Source organism: Diuraphis noxia, unplaced genomic scaffold, assembly GCF_037042655.1.
Source record: "Diuraphis noxia isolate RWA-SAM2 unplaced genomic scaffold, SU_Dnox_SAM2 contig0003, whole genome shotgun sequence".
Lineage (NCBI taxonomy): Eukaryota > Metazoa > Arthropoda > Insecta > Hemiptera > Aphididae > Diuraphis > Diuraphis noxia.
This window is the reverse complement of record NW_028301713.1, coordinates 41,750,104-41,767,530: the sequence shown is the minus strand read 5'-3', so window position 1 is coordinate 41,767,530 and position 17,427 is coordinate 41,750,104. Positions and strand designations below refer to the sequence as shown.

Sequence of the window (17,427 nt, the reverse complement as noted above, 5' to 3'; positions counted from 1 at the left end):
TTGTTAAATAATATAAGCCATTTGTATCGAATAATTAACGCGTAGCATTCAGATTTTCGCCGATTGCAACTTATACGAAAAATATGACTGCTGTTATTTTTGCTACCATATCGAATCGATTATTGATTATTTAAGACACGATGTTGTGATGTTTTTTCGATGCTCTGGAAACACTTACATATTATATGATTTCAACTTGTTGACCTCACCGCCGTAAGTCCGCTACCGTACTGATCTCTCTCTTCATACTAATATACTTTCAGAATAATATATAGCCAATCAACATTGAAAAATTAATCAATTATTTAAAACAAACTAAACTATATCAAATTATTTAATCTAGATATACCTCAATCCTTTTTTTTCATACTATTATTATTATTATGTATATATTACTGTTAATGATTCATTCTTGTGTAAAAAAATATTAATGTTTAAGGCCGATAACCTTTGTGGTCGAGGCTCAATTAAAAAAAAAAAAAATAAATAATATATATACACTCAAATATATTATAATGCCATAAGTCATATTAAGAGAAACGTCATCATAATACACGTGTCAAACAATAAATCGTTATTCCACCAATTGTTTATTGACGATTTAACCGCGTATCTACTGTCGATCGGACAGTCAGGTTCTGTTATAAAATGCAATACCGTGATGGAAAACAAATAAACCTTTGTTATTCGCATATTATTTAAAAGAGACAGAGAAACACATACACGCACACACGCATACATATAGATATAGATATAGAGACATGTACAGCGAGCGTGTGAGAAAAATAACAGAAAAACCTATTCCCGCACATTTACGCAGATATACCGACATGCCGTAGATATATATAGGTACATACATAATGTATTATAAATTTGATATGTAAATCGTGAACGAAAGTCCGACGAGACTATAAACACAAAATCCATCGCATCACACAGGTCCGTTTTGTTTGACGACGCGGGCCGCCCGGAAAACGAAGTGTATATGTTTATCACGCCCGGTACTCGAGATGATGATAACAATAATATATAAATAATGGTGCAGCGCACACACGCACAATACTCGATGTCCGAGAGTCTAATAAACATTGTAATATACTTATTGTTGTTATGAAATGTTGTTGTGAACGAAAGACAATTATCATTATATATGTATATACACTTTCAAGTGCTAGTCGCGTACACGATATACACAGTAGCGCAACAGTACTTGTCTTACTTATAAACACACACACACACACACACAAATTGTACAAACCTAGGTAGGTACAAAAAAAATCGTTGGAAGTATTGGAGTGTATTATAATATTATTATCGCCGTGTATAAAAGCATAATGTAAACGACGCACACACGATGCACGGTATATACCACGGTTGTGTACTTATTATAATAATATAACAAATATAGGTACATCGTATATGCATACCGTGTGCGACGAACTATACGGGGATGGCGACGCGGCGTGCTACAGGAGACGCGACGATGACGAATGAGAACTCGCTCGTCGTTTCTCTCTCTGTCCTCTTCTTCTTCTTCTCTTCTGCCTCTGTCTGCAGACTGTCTCTCACACTCCGCGGCCGTTGTTCTTTCTTATTATTTTTTTCGTTTTCACATCTCGTCCGACCGACTACCCGAGTGCTGCTCCGTGTTTGCCGCACGCCGTACATCACGTACAAATCTAAATATTTATGGTGAGCTTCACGATTCGGCGGCTGCGGCGTCGGTGGGATCCTCTCCAAACAAATTAACGAGCGCCTCACGTCCCCCCCCCCCCAAAAAAAAAAACACCGCGCGACGTTTTTAAGTCTTTCCCATCGCACCGACACGAACTTGTACACGGTTTTCCTATATACATACAACATGCCTACCTGTTATATTATACGATAGTCGTTGTAAAGATTACACGCTGTACGAACGCGGGGCATAACCGCATAACACTTTATAAATGGAACAATATAATATATTGTAGTGCGTATACTTATTGTACCTACCTAACTTTTGAGTTGTGATATTATGTTATGTATATGTCACTCCGTTTACATGTACATTTTATACCTATATTTCTGTATTAAATAATATAGGCATGTCTATATCTATCTTTCTATATATATTATGATATGATATGATATTATTTAGTCGCATATTGCTTAAATGTTTAATCCACGGATGTAGGTATCTGCATATTGCGTAATTATGCATGACCATCATAATTGAAACGATATCACTTAAAAATCCAAACAATTTAAATTAAATTTAGTATAAAAATCAGTGTCAACATTTTTACTACCTATACCATTTTTGAAATGTATTATACAATCAAACAGACTAGTTTGCGTATATACGATCATTGACGTTTGTCGACAGCTTGATTTTGATCTGACGGCCATACTTTAATATACATACATTGCAGTTATAATATATTTGTGTATGTATATTGTATAATATTATATAGATAAAAGTAGTATCTTATAATACGTCATATCGACATATACTGTATTGTATTTGTATATATGCACTTAAAATGGCTAAATATATTATTCATTGTATAGATATAGGTTTATAGCTTTATTTACTTAAACATTTTAATCTAATAATATCTTAATTTAACCCATTTATATAAAGCTTGTATTACTTATATATATATTATACACTTAAAAAAACGTTAACATTAAGAATGTTGGTCTTCAAAATTACTTTTTTTTTTTTCCATTTAAACCGACAGAAGAGTAGGATCTGTATGAACACTACTACTCCTCTGCTGCCATCGTTTATTAATGTTTAGTAAAAACGCTAATACATACACTTAACATATAACTAATTATGGTTGCTTCACCTCAAAAATAAAAATATTAATACAATAGATACAATACAATACAATACAATGCGATACGATAAATAATAAAGTTCGTCGGTAATCGCGGCCCGCTGTCAAGTGCATCTTTGTGAGCTCAGTCAGTTGGAGCGACTGCCACTGCATTCGCTTTTCGTTCGGTCTCAGCTATCCTTTCATCATGTTCCTTGCAGCTTAAATTAATGTTGTCAACCATGTCATAAAAGGACTAAGTGGCTCGTTGGGAGGCAGCCTGTAGCCGGCCGTTCTCGCCACACAACAAATCATGTACGTCACCCGGAGTTATATTTCGGTTACCAACAAACATCTTCACTGGCAGCCGAAGCGGATCCCAGTAAGCTCAATCAAAGATCGTGTGTTCCGCAGTGTCCTCCGGATGTTGGCAGTACAGGCAAGCCGCATCAGGGGCGTGCTTCATCCGGGGTAGGTAGTACCTGAAACACCCGTGTCCCGTAAGAGCCTGCGTTACATGAAACGTGAGGTCTTTGGGACACCTTCTCGTCCATCTTAGCAGGTCCGGAAGAATCGAGCGCGTCCAGGCTCCTCTAATGCCCCGAATCAGTGGCGTACTTGGACCTGAACTTTGAGGGGGGGGTTAATTTTTTAATTAACATATTAGATGACGTGACACCTGAACATAACAAAACATATCGTATATTTAAATAGATTACTAATTTTTATTCGTGATATTATTTTTCATTGACATGTGATAATTAATAAATATGTAATTACTACTTAACCATATGTATATAAAAAAAAAAATTAATTATATAATAATAATAATAATAATAATAATAATAATAAATAATTTAGATACTTATATTTTTTAGAACATTAATTTTCTATTTTTTTCTGAAAAAATATCGACCACTTCACTACTTTTTATTGGTATTTTTCTGTGAATACTTAGATGAGCCAGAGCCAATCCATTTAGACGATTTTCCCCCGTGGAATTCCTCAAGTATGATTTCAAACGTTTTAACGTTTAAGGGCCTAGCCACACTATGCGTTTTGGCGGGTCCGGGTAAATCGGATGCGTTTTGACCGGACGGTATTCACTTTGCCACACTATGCGGTTTTGTTCCTGCCAAAACAGCCTTCTCCCACCATTTTTTTTTCATTTTTTCATGAACCACAACAGTTCAAACGCTTGTATAGGACTGACGTATGATTCATTTGATACTTAACATCTCATTTAAGATTTAACTATAATTATTGAATACTTAGAGAAATATTGATATTATTCAGACACTGCTTAATTTTAAATCAAAACAATTTGATATTATTTTACAAGTAAGTAATTTATATTATATTATATTTTAATTTCGTAAGCTTTACACTTTTAAAATACATTAATTTATATTTAATCATATGTAATATAGCTTAAAAGTTATATTGAAGAATGAATCGGTAAAGGGTTAAAGTTGTTGCTGTAGCTGAGGCATTCGGTTTGTTAGACGAACCTGTAGGACGGAGGTACTGGGTGCATCCAATGAATAATGATCGAGAAAATAGTGAACAATTTGAAAATTTTTTTGAGAATATAAGGCGTTACCCGGAAAAATTTTTTGAATACTATCGAATGTCAGTCTCGAGTTTTGATGAGTTATTGGAAAATGTACGGCCTCACATAACGAAAACTACCACAACATTTCGTAATCCTATATGTGCCGAAGAACGCCTCACATTTACATTGAGGTGAGTTAAATTTTAAACATCAATAATAAATTTTTGCGGTCGGTCAGCAGCAGGAATCGACCGGTCCCGAAAAAACGTTCTAATGTGGCACCTATAATTAGAAACTATATGGTTTGTTGTTCCGGTCTACCGGATGCGTTTTACCCGGACCCGCCAAAACGCATAGTGTGGCTAGGCCCTAAAGTGGCTAACACACTATAGGTGATTAATCGCACAAAATAAAATACGTTTTACGACGACGATAAAAGATTGTCATAATAATTACACCGATCGTCCACGTCCATATCTACAATATCTTCGTGGAAATACTCATAATCCCGTAGGTACCCACATTAGATAATGTAAGCTGACTAGCTGTACTATTAATAATATTTAGAATTCAGAATTTGAGAAAATTCAGATAATTTGTTATACCTAAGTACAGTACAATTAATATACAGGTACTAGAAATTTTAGTTTTCTCATAATAAATTAAATCATCCATCAACTTCGTGGGGGGGTTATCCCCCCCCCCGTTAGTACGCCACTGCCCCGACTCCATCTGTTCGACCAGGCAGCAAGCAGGATGTCTCACTCTGCTCTCCGGATCTCATCTTTTGAGTCAGCTCTGTCCGGGTCATCAAGTTAACTCTTCAAAACTACTTGATCTATATAGTGTGACACGTAAATCTTTTACTTTTATGTTTTCTTATACGCACATAATAGCCATGGCCCACGGGTTATTATTTCATTTTTTTTTACTCTATACTATTTAAAATATATATAATACTTCTTCCTTAAATATATAGACACATATTTATATATTTATATATGGGTGGACTTTTTAAAAAAAATAGTGTATTTCAAGATGAGACCAATATAGCAACACTTTTGTAACAATATCAAGAAATGAGTATTTAAATTATTTAAGGTCGGTACCAGAATATTAAAATGGAGAAATAATTAAAACTTGTGCAAAGAATGTTTTTATTGTGTATAAAGTTTATCATAAATTATCGCATACACTAAAAAAAAAATGTTTTTTTAATTTATTAAGGTAAAAGTTGGTTTATTCTCTTATTAAAACTTTCATGAAAGGTGTAAAAACCTTTCATAGCTAACAAAAATAATAACGTTTATGCGTTTATTGCTGCGTGCAATAACATTTTACTCGTACCTGCATCGTTGCGTTCGTGTAATTTTGCAGCAGGTACTCTATAACAATAGTGAGAATGAAAACCATTTTTCTAATTAAATTTTTCCTGAGTAGGCGTCGAAATGCCGGTTATGACAAAAGCCGACGCTGTGATCGCGGTCCCCACTCTGAACTCGCGACTTTGCGTGTTCAACAATAAATCTTTTTTAATACATTAGAAAAAAAAATGAACAGCTAAAAGTAAAAATTCTTCAAAACAATTTTAAAACGTTATAAATATTCATATTTGTATTTTTAATTTTTTTAATAATAGGTATTTTCCATTAACATTTTCGCATTTGTTCAGATTTAAAAACGTCGCCTATTTTATTTTTATTAAACGACAATCTTAAGTTCGGATAACTCACATCGCCATACCCTCTTACATAATATATAATATCGAAGGTTTATCGGCTGAATGTCATAATCAAATATATATATATATATATTACACAGTGTCCCGCGAGGATTTAACCATTGCGATATCTCACGAAATAATGGAGATATCGAAATTCTTGTTTTATAATAAGATTTGCAGGGATAAGATCTATAGTTATTTCATTGTTTAGATTATTTTAATGTTTTTGTAAAAAATAAAAAAATAATATTTTTTTGTTTAATTATTTCCAAAAAAAATTAAAGATAGCCATTTTTTAGGGTTTATTTTTCTAAAAATATTGAAGTTTCAAAATTTTATTTTCATTAATTTCCTGATTTTTAATATTTTTTCTAGTTTTGAAGAGATAAAATTTGATTATATAATTATTAGGAACCGGAAAGTATTCGGCCTGCTGTATGGGAATGCGCGCGGCGCGGCGGGTCACATGTTTGATAACATTACGGTGTTAAATAATTCGCAATTTTCTCGAAACTAAAAAATATTAAAAATCAGGACACCCTGTATTATTAAGGTACGCGGAGGAGTCATTTCGACTGTTCTATGGAATGGTCGAACGCATCTTCTCACTCAAAGAAGAAGAGGAGCGAGTCCGCCAGGCTGCGGAGGTGCGGCGATGAGAAATGTTGTTGTAAAAAAGTTGTTGTAATATTAGTGAGTGGGGGATTGTCCCACCACTAATAATTGTCGATGTTATTGTTATCAATAAACGATGGGAGTCAGACGAGAAGTAATGCTAACGGGGTTCCTTCTCTGGCTCTCGAAACAAAAGGAAAAAAAAAAAGACACCCTGTATAATATGTACCTATACCTGCTTTAACTACCTATATCACATAATATGATCGATTTTTTAACGATATTATTTAGTTCGAAATTTAATATCTGAATATTCTGAAATCAAGCATTAAGTACACGTGTATCTGGTGACGATACGAATATCTCGCCCATATATACCGACACATATCATATACAATATTGGATTCCGACTAAAATGTGGGTACCGGTTAATGTGATGTGTAAAATTGCCTAGTCCTATTCCAGTGCGCAGCTATAGTAAATTAGGTTAAAAAAACCGCCCAACGTGGGCGTTATATATATATATATATTATATATATATATATATATGTTTGATTGATGTGGACACTTCTTATTTTTTGATTTTATTAAAGTTTAAGATTGCGCGGTGTATTTCAAAGACGGAAATAGAGTTTAGCCGTACGTCGTTATAAAGATAAAACTGTATGTACATAAAGTAATAAAGATCATCAAAAAACCTTAATCTCTGGCTGTTTTATTGTGAAATTATGGGAGTACTATCGGTCGTGGTAGCTATAGCGTCTTAACATTATGGAAGTTTTAATTTTCATCTTCATACAACGAAAATATTCATCTTATACATAGGCTTGTATATATTGTATATCTTTTGGCACACATTTTGTGATTCAATTTTTAGCATCATGGAAGAAATCATCTGTCAGTAGAAATGGTGAAATCAAAACTCTGTATCAAATTAAATTATAATACGATATATGAATTGTTAAGAATTTTTGCACTTTCTGAAGAATCCTGAACAATTATTGAAATGTGCGACAAAAATTTCATGAATGATTTTTAATTTAAATAAAAAATATACAATAATAGTAATAATTAATAACATAATAATCATTATTGTTACGATTTAAGTCTCTAGTAAAAAAAAGTATGTATATGTAATCAGAGGCGCCGACTTTTAGATATAAGCGCGGGGACAAACTCTTCTATTAAGTGAAAAAAAATTCTATAGTATGCTGTAGTTTGCTTACCGGGAGGAGTAATTACCAAATTGTCCCTTAACTCTATTTTAATACTCCTCTAGGGTGCTATAAATATATTTGATTATAATTTATAAATAATATTATTTGAATTGAAAATTTTTAGTTTATATACTAGAATGATAATAAAATCAGTTCCGTCTCTATATTTCGGGAAAAATTGAAATGACAGATGTATTTTTAGACAAAATATAAAACCAAATAGTAGTGAGCGTCGAGCGATCTATAGTATTTATAGATCATATTTAGGTAATATACAAATATACAATCGTCGATGTTCTAATGAATATTTTCATGTTATAATCTGGTATTTTAACCAAATAATTATTATTGTACACAACGGGGCACAGGGGCGAAATATTACTTTTGCCCCCGTTAAATCAATGTATGGGGGCGATCGCCCCCTTTGCCCCCGCGGAGTCGGCGCCTATGTATGTAATTATATATTAATAAAATAAAATTATATTTCGCTTATTGCCTTGCCTCCGGGTTTGTTATAATTCAAATGCGGCAACTCTGCTTGTGAACCTACAACTTACAAGACAGACAACGCGAACCGTTTACATCAGCGTTTCTTAAACTTTTTTATCCGTGGAACCCTTTTTGATGTCCACTTTTGTCGTGGAACCCCTACTTTTTTAGCTTTTTAACTTTTTTTAGAATTATTTGGAAATAAATTATAATATTAAGTATAGAAGTATAGATTATTGAATATAAAGTTAGCTGATAGATTATTTCAAATGGCTTATACATTATTATTCTATATACAAGTATTTTTTCCATAATGGATAATTTAAAGTAATTTTCTTGAAAAAAAATTACTTATACCATTACGTATGAAACCCCAGGGTTCCGTGGAACACAGTTTAAGAAACGCTGATTTACATGATGACAGTGTACGTCATATTTATTACCTAAATGTTCAATCAGTAATTTCATTTATAGTGCCCATGTCATATTACTTAATCAGTATATCGTTTTATTTTAAATAGCGACCGCTTAATGTGGGCGAATTGATCTGTTCCAAACGTACCCACGTCAAACAGAATCCTACATAAGGTGTTACATATAACAACCCCTATATGATGTTATATATACTATACTTAAATCATATACTACCTATAAGTTAAGAGTATATATAATATAGAATGTCTATATATATATATATATATATATATATATATATTATGCGCAATCTGTCTGTATTGGGTCTAACCCTATATATTATACGGATTTTTATCTCACGTTCAATACATGTATAGGGATAGGTACGCGTTATTATATTGTACCTAATATATTTACAAACTTGGACCACGCGTAAGCTGGGCTCGACAGGATGTATATATAGAATTATTATGTAAAAATGAATATATATGTGTGTGTGCGTACGTGTGTATGCGTGTTGTATATATGTATGAGTGGGAAAAGAAAATATGAAAACAGCGAAGAAAACTGCACCTTTGTGCGCGATGGGCGTGGTTTTTCCACTTGATTGGTCCGGGAAAAAACGGTGCCGAAGCCGGCGAGATTACACTACGTATATATATATATATATTATATACACGTTATATATATAACAATATATCATCTTATATATATATATACTCAGCGTTAGGTGCGGTAACTGCAAAGAAGAAGAAAACGAGAATATATAAGAATAAGAGGCGGCGGTGTATATACGAAAGAGCTGCGTGCGATTATATATATCTATATATATATATCCGTACCTATATATTATAAGTATACGCGCTGCGGTCGCCAGCCACCGCGTGGATCAATAGCGAAAACCTCGACGGAAAATATATAATATTATTATTATTATACACCCTGCGCATACACCCGCCAAGGGATCACGGAAAGTCTCGCTACATTATTATATCGTACACGCTGTTGACTCGCTGTATATTGCAGGCGGTTCTCCGTCGTCGTCGAATATACCGCGTGTAAACTTCCGGCGTTCTACAATTATAGGCACCACCAATATAATTTAATGATATGTATGTAATTAGACTTTGATGATAGTATATTATATTATATGCTTGTATACAACGATTATGTTGAAAATTCCCTAAGATATCAGTATTCTGTACACATGCGGTGCGTGATTGTATATTGTATATAAATATATATATTATATTTGTATATGCTTATATAAACTGAAGTAAGCGACAGAAGTGGGTCAATTGATACATATAATTATTATTATACCGTATATAGGCATAGGGATGCGCGATGGGGGTGGGGGTAGGTCCCTCTTGCGGTCTCTGGCTTTTTCTTTTTAATAAATTAATAGATACCTGATATCTATTCTATGCCAGATTATTTTTATATTTGCATATTAAATAAAATAATTAGGGTACCTACTTTATAAAATGTACAATTTAATATTTAACTACACTAGTAGTCATTAGTACAAGAGTCTTTGGTAATTGGTTTAGACCTTTTTAATGTCCACCCCCCTCCCAGAAGACAAAGTCTGCAGCGCACGTCTAAATATATATAGGTGTTAGGTACTGATAGTGATCCATTTAATGTAAGTAATAGGTACCCTTTAGATTCAATTGTAAGTATATATAAATGTTTATATTATACTCGTCTGATATTATACACGAGGATATACCTTCAGAGTATTATTTGGAATTACTAATTTATTGCTTAGTATTTAATATTTTTTGTTACTATTTAATCTTCGTGTTCGTCGAGCAAGACGCGTGTGCAATTATCGACATTATAATACTTTTATTAAATCAAAATTGCCCGTTTCCCAGTACAATTTCGATTGCCATACTACAAACAGTTGTGTATATTTGAATAGATGTGAGTTGTAGATGGGTTGTCAACTATATTAAGGTTACTTTTCATTTTTCATTCCAGTTTTTTAACGCGCATAAGATAATATTATTTATTCCGGAATTTCTTACTGAAGTCTATACACTTATATGTATAGGTACAATGTTTTGACTTGTTTATAATAAACTTGCGGAGGATTGTAGAATGATCGTTCAAAAAATGTAATTGGGTTCTGTTTGGTGTTCGAGTGTGTTGTATGGGTACATAACCAGACAAACAAAACGTCATTGGTTGCTTATGGGAATGTGTGCATACAAAAAAACCTGTCTCAAGCGTATTTCCTACATAATATATCTGAAGGCTCACGTATGTTTCAAGAGGTTCAGCGCATAGTAAATTAAAACACGCGCATTTAAACAAATAATGTTGTATCTCACACAATCTGTAAATAGATATTTCGTATGTATTTATATTATCCACGAGAAATTATACTTAGAAGCGTTAAAATTTCTATTGCTTATATATTATTTTCTTGTAACCAATTTGTTTTTGTTTCATTCAATAAAACTTTATCTACAATCCATACAAAGAAGCACAATAAGTAAATGTGATAACCTCAAAGATAATTTTTAGTGACTCTCTGCAGTGCAATCAACAGTATTAAATATTCCCATAACATTTCAGAGTTCAAATATCAGTTTCCACATTGAAAATAATATAATCTTTAAAATAACAACTTCAGAAAAATATTATTCTAGATCCTTGCAGGTTACTCCAACATTATTTGAAACAAACGCGCTAATCAGGTCATCAAAAGTGCAATCTCATCCTATTCACACAATTACACAATTATCCCTTTTTCAAGGTTAGGTTAGGTTAGGTTTCTCGATCACTTGAATTACATGACCAGCAGGATCCCTGTAATCTATTTCCACCTCAATCAAATTTACTGTCACCATCGATCTACTCAACAACATAATATAACTCTCCCTACCATTCCATATACATATATGATAGTATAATACTATAGTATTTAAGTAGCTTTTGTATAATCATTTGTGCATCTTTATACCTCAACACTATCTTTAAGTTTAAGTTTAAGGTAAATTTAAGTTCGGGATGACCAACTATGTGTCGTTAGCTTTATTATTAAAGTGAATTGAGTATTGACTAATTATCAATCTTAAAGTTAAGTTTTTTAATAAATTTAAATTTTAAATGAAATTTGAGCATTTTAAAATTGCAATATTTTACGTAGGTACTTGATTAAAAATTTAAATATCGTAAAAAATCCAAATTTCAAACACAGATATAAGGTTCTTAATTTTAAGTTTTGCACTAGATTAATTTACTTTAATATTAATGCTACCAAATTACGGTCGGTACTGTATTTTGCTGAACACAATACACAAATTTGTTGGATCGTGATGTAGAGGTTAGACGTCAGAGGAAGAAAACAAATGAATAACGTCCGCAAACATCCTCATAAACCATAAAACAATTAGTTTGCTCCGACGAAAACAGTCATCATAATAATAATTATTGTATACATTTTAGTGTGAAGGACAACTATTATTAATATTATTTCATATTCATGTATTATATTACAGACATATTATTATATACTATACCTACTACTATATATTTATGTTTTTATCGCCGCTAGACATACATCTGGTACTAGACAGTTTTCAATTTTTATGATATGTTAAGTTAATTTTTGTCGAATTGTTACAAAGCAATGATAACATATTTTTTCTCAAAAAAACTTATCCCAATTGACCGATTTGTCACAGTGTATTTATTCATACCTATATGACCTATATGTATTTATTATATATTTTGTTAAAATGTACAAATTATATGAATATAAATTTCCACTTAAAATTTGCAAATTTCAATTTAAAAAAAAATGTATAATTATATTATAGTACGTTGTCAGATCATAGTATTAAAATAAGAAATTGATTTTGTTATTTAAGGTCTTGAACAGATCAACAGTGGCGTAATTACGGGGGGGGGGATTTTGGTGTCGTATCCCCCCCTGACCTTTTTTTTTTAAGACTGGTTAACTACATTAACCTATGTACTTCTTTATCTAATAATATTATTATTATTATATATATATATATATATATATATATATATATATATATATATATATATATTGAAATCAAATACCTCGACGAATTAATATTATTATAAATAGTCTATATTTTATACTTTATAGAAATAATACAAAAAAAAACAAATCCTTTATGCTAGCTGTACATAAATACTTCGTACTTAGTTCGTTTTAAATGCAGCCACGCAAGTTTATAAGTATCACTATTGCAATATGTTTTGTGTATGTTTTGAGTTTGTTTATGCATTGTGTAGTGGTACAAAAATAAACCCCGAGCAGTAAAGTATTATTTTATCGTGGATCGACGACGCTCGACGATTATCAGATTATTTTGTCTCATGTGTACATACATATATTGCTCTGAATTCTGAAAGGTGCTTATATAATAAATACTTTTGATTTTTTTTTAATGGGGGGGGGGGGTATAGGTAAAATGTTAAAACATTTTATCCCCCCCCCCCCCACACACAAACATAGCCAAATTACGCCACTGCAGATCAATAAATGTATTTATTTTACAATTTTAGTTATATTTTTGTGTTTAATGGCTTCTGTTTAAAAATTGGGCCTTGTTTGTGTTTTGAGGGTAGAAAATTTCCTGTACTTTTCAAAATAACCAAGGTTACCAAACAATAATTTAAATAGTGTAAATAATTTAAATATTCATAATTTTTTTGATGTTTCTCAATCATTTAAAAAATAATTTTCTATTTTTACCTACTAAAAGTACGAATTGGATCCAATTTGCCACCACTAATCTCTCTCGACATTTATGATGAAATTTTAAAAGTATTTTATTAAAATGCATGTACCATAGTTATTAGTACTTATAGAGGTGTAGTATAATTTGGCACCGCAAAATACAAATATTACAATTTTCGATGACGCTGAAGCATAGTATTATAATAAATATTGATAGTATTGTTTTCAGGCCGATGTATTGTTATTCTATTGGAAAACTCGTTTTAAAAACATTATTAACGCGTTATGTTATATCCGCACAATACAAGTCTTCGTTTTCAATTATGTACCTAACAGGTGCACTACAGCTGGTGCAGTACAACCGTCCACACATAATATCATCTTGGGTGTAGACGTACAGCGGATCCACCTGGATTTCGGGAAAAAATGAACCGTAGTGTTTAAACAACTGCATTGGGTGTTTTCCCGGACATATAGATGCAATATTATTGTACAGTCTGATCGCGAACCGCGGAGAGCGAAAAACGCACCTCATCGCCAAGACCGCCCTGTATGACTGTAAATTTTATCATAATACTGCAGCAGAAGCACATTATATACGTACTATCTATATCGTTGCATACACGTTGAGAAATTCACGACGACATCGGACAGCGTGCCGGCGAGGTGCAACGAGCGTATATTATACTCACACACACACACACACTACATTATTACAAAAGGCGCGTTTCTCACGAGAGAGCGAAAATCCGTCGGATTATCATTCCTCTAGGTCGCGGTGATGCTCATATTATTATTATATTATACTATACGAGTCTTCGTTGTGTATGCGTCTGACGCGCGTGTGTGTGTGTGTGTTCAGCGAGTGACAAGAAAAACACGTCCCATTGTATGATGTCGACGACCGAAAAACCACTTCATCTACGCATACTATTATATTGGGCTCGTATATATTATATACATATAGTACCGTATACGTAATATATATATTATTATTATCATCACCATCACGTGTGCCACTCGCCCATAAGTGATAAAATCCGCGGAACGATCTCATCAAGTATAATATAATATATATAATGGATATAAAGACGAACGGTGTGTGCTGTTTACACATCGTGTATAATATAGTTTATCGAACCGAAAAGGGCGGCGGAGGGTGTCACGCGATGTATGCATCGTTATTCGTTATTATTAACGCCAATACGTCGATGGCTCGAGCATAAAATGTACATAAGTCTCTATTGTACACATCATAAGGCGATAAAGTATAAGAATTTCGTGCATAGCATCATCTACTTATCTACAGGGTGATTTACTAACCATGCTCACCCCAATGTTTCTCTCACAATGAGTTTATATAATTTAGTCGAATTATGATTTTCGAAATTTTTAACTAACTATAAGCGCTTAAATACCTTATATTCAAATTCTGTTTTTATTAATTTTTTATCATTTATAAATTGTCTACTGGCGAAACCAATTTTTTATTTCAAATGAAAATCGCCCTTATTTCCTTTGAATTTTTTAAATATAGTCTGTGATGGTTTGAAAATTGAGTAGTAATATCAATATTAATCTGGTGTATCTACATATTTTAATTTGTAAAAATTGTCGGGGTACTTATACTAGCTCTAATAAATACTTGTTCCAATATTATATATTTTTCATATTTTTGTAAAACCCTTTTAAGGAACTTTACACTGGTTAGCATTTTGATTTTTGATTTAAGAGATACCTACATCAAAATATATTCAAAAGATCAACTGTCTGATAACTTGCAGTAAAAAATATCAGTTCTCTTTTGAAATAAAAAAAAAGCTTATATCAGAGCGCATACTCCTTAAATGGTATGTATTAGAATATGAATAAATTCATTATTATAGGAAAAAAATTGGGTTAAGTGTATATTTGTTGAATCACGCTGTATATATACACATTATATTGAACGAGTCCGGTTAAGCGTACGTAATATATGCAGTGTATATTATATAATATTATAATATGAACGTCACGTGTATAATATAATAATACAATACGAATAATTTATTATTATATAATATTATATTCTGGTGTAAATATTTTTCAAGTACACAAAAGATGCGATCGAGAAATGTCGCAGCGCTGCAGGAGGAGGACCGCGTGTGCACCACTAGAACACTATGCGCGATTATGAGATTTGAACATGATGTCTATTATAACACATTATAATATATTACGCTATTATCAAATTTAATAATAGAATTTCCAGTCGAATCGCTGCCGTACAGCACGTAATATACGCATTTCTAGTACTACGTGATGAACCTCGATAAAATGTGTTAGGTATAGACGAAAGCTATACAGCAATCCGTAATAGCGTTTATAGGTATGTGTACAAGATATGTATATACGATTTGCGTTTCTTTAATGATTATTATAATATTATAAATTATAATAGTTATAAACAGATATTTATTCGATATGCACGCCAGTATCGAGGACCAGAACCAGATCTAATTAAAATATAATGTGGCTAGACACAAAATTAACGCTGCATCAATAATGTTGATATAGTCATTTAAATAATGGTTACCAAACTGTATTTGTAATAAGTGATAAATAGGATTACTGTGCATTTGTAGAAAAATGCATTATTTCAGCTGACATGAAAACATAACTTATTTAATGCAAAATTTGAATTATAGGTTTAAACGAACTGAATTTTTCATTTTTGATCATTAAGTCTTTTTTATTTTTCAGTATTTTTAGTGGTTATCATCAATTAAATAATTTTTATTTCAAAATTAATTCGACGAGTACGAAAATTTTATTGTATATATATATAAACAGGACATTTTTATATGATTCAATTACATGTATGGGTTAGGTACTTATATAGTTGTAGGTAAGTATAGCCGATATAATATGTACATACATTTATATGCTGCGCTCGTTGAAAATAATCTTTGCCAAGGCCTTATCACCTCGTTACTATTTATATATATATATATATGTGTGTGTGTGTGTAATAATATGATAATAATTCGCATTCTTCTACCGCGAAAATCGATTAGCCATGAACGAAGCCAAACGATTTTCTGCACAAAAATACTCGTCTTGGCGCTCGTACATCATTGCACCGCTGCGAATAAAATATTAAACGAGTGGCGTGTGTGTGATGCAAATAGCGTCCGTTCGAATTACCGCCGCCGTCCAGAAGACCGACACACGAAAAACAATATTATATATCAACCGTATCGAACGGATTGGTCGAACTTAAACATTGTGTGCGATTTATACGCATGGAAAAAAACGCGATTCGCCGTGTTCTATTATAGTGACGATGACGGCGTGACACATGCATCACTGCTGCACTGTAATAAATAATATTATAACGTGTTTACGTATATCTATGTGAAATTTTGTCGAGTGTTGGTTGTTGGTATAATAATTATAATAATAATAATCTTATTCTGTGGTATAATGTTATGCCACAGCTTGCACTAAAGAAATTTTAGAACCGAACATCATATTTATTTTGTCGTTACTTAGTGAAAAAAATTGCTGGTTGCTTCGTGCATCGTTAACACATCTGAACCGGCACTTTTAAAATTAAACAGCTGCGATTTTTACTATAGTTCAAATTAAAAAAAAACAATAAATTGTAGGTACTCGATTTTTCTAGATTTTACCGTGGTAGTCGATCAAATGTATATACTTTAGATTTTAGTAAAGGTATACATATTATAGCCGCATAGGTAGTTCAGTTATATTATACCCTACAACCATTTTCTTTATCCTTTGTTTTCTTATTTTTTAATCACAATATGTTTTTCTTGTTTAAATATACTCGAAAATATCATCTATATTATTTGTCTATAATTGTACCACGAGCG

At 32.2% G+C, this 17,427-nt stretch overlaps 1 pseudogene; it reads right to left on the bottom strand.

The window, feature by feature from the left end:
* Window positions 1-2,914: 2,914 nt before the first annotated feature.
* The window catches only part of LOC149057377 (uncharacterized), a 133,237-nt pseudogene continuing 118,724 nt past the window's right edge, over window positions 2,915-17,427 (bottom strand).